The sequence below is a fragment of the Orycteropus afer genome, unplaced genomic scaffold (genome assembly GCF_000298275.1).
Source record: "Orycteropus afer afer isolate SDZICR_OR568_19922 unplaced genomic scaffold, OryAfe1.0 scaffold00510, whole genome shotgun sequence".
NCBI lineage: Eukaryota > Metazoa > Chordata > Mammalia > Tubulidentata > Orycteropodidae > Orycteropus > Orycteropus afer.
The window spans coordinates 434,128-435,455 of NW_006922097.1; positions in this window are offsets into that span (position 1 = coordinate 434,128).

Below are 1,328 nucleotides of genomic sequence, written 5' to 3' on the forward strand. Positions count from 1 at the left end.
ATATATACACACACACACACATACATATATATATATAGGAGCTCTGGTAGCATAGTTCAAACCCACCAGCCACTCCTCGGAGGGAAGGTTGGGCATTCCTACTTCCGTAGTGATACTGCCTCGGAAACCCAAGGAGGGGTCGCTATGAGTCGGGGCCAACTCCATGGCAAATAACAACAACAACATATATATATATATATGTTAGAAAACCTTGGGATAAAAAGAACACAAAAGGTATTAAGTAACTGACCTGAATCTTCACACTAAAAATTTCTACCTGGGCAAATCCTTTGACTGTAATTATTCAAAGAAGCAAAAACTCGAGAATTACACCAGTTTTTAAGATAAATGTATGGGTAAGTAGGAGCTCTGGTGGCACAGTGCCTAAGGCACTTGACTGCTAACCAGAAGACTGGTGGTTCAAGCCCACCAGCCACTCGTCAGAAGCAAGACTGGGCAATCTATCTCTGTAGTGTTATCTCCTCAGAACCCCAAGGAGGGGTTGCTATGAGTCGGATCCAATTCAACGGCAGTGAGTTTTTGAGAGGTAGGGAGGAGAGAGAGTCTTGACGACAAAAGCCTTTAAGTTTCTAAAATAATCCCAAGGTTCATCAACAAAAAGTGAGCTATAAAATCTGTGCATTTCCCAGAAAGGGTATCTTTACCAATACCCATCTCTAATGTGGCAATTAAGGATAGTGGTCAAATGCCAGAGGCCATCGGGGACAATGGAGGTCCCTCCAAAGAGCAAACCAGGGAAAGATAAATGGGCTAATCAAGGAATTTATTACACTGTCAGGGATTCTCTGCCACCCCTACTCATCAGGTTTTATAATCTATACAGACCACTGAGTGTTTCCCATTATCCCCTTTCCTGAATGACAGCTTTTATTGCTGTTATCCTGTTCCTTGTCCACCACTGTGTATTAGATGTAAAGAGTACAAATAACTCATCTTTGGTTTATAGGTATATTCAAGCTACAAGAAAGAAGCCACACTGGGATCTGATAAAAAGGACTCCACCCAGAGATCTATTGAAATTTCAGCTTGATATAGTAACTAGGTAAAATGAAAAGATTGTCTTCCTTGGGAAAGAGGCGAGTGAGTTCTATATATAAGAAGTAGAGTACATGTGGATGTCTAGGTACTCAAACAGGGAAATTGCGGCAGAAACCTAAAAGGAAAGAAAATCTAATACAAATTGACTTCACACTGTTACCAAGTAATGCTAACAAAAAAAAAAAAAAAAAAACTATGAATTTGTACATGAAGTAATTTAAGCTAAGTTCAAGCAAAATTAGCTGGAATCACTTTTTTCAAAATTAGTT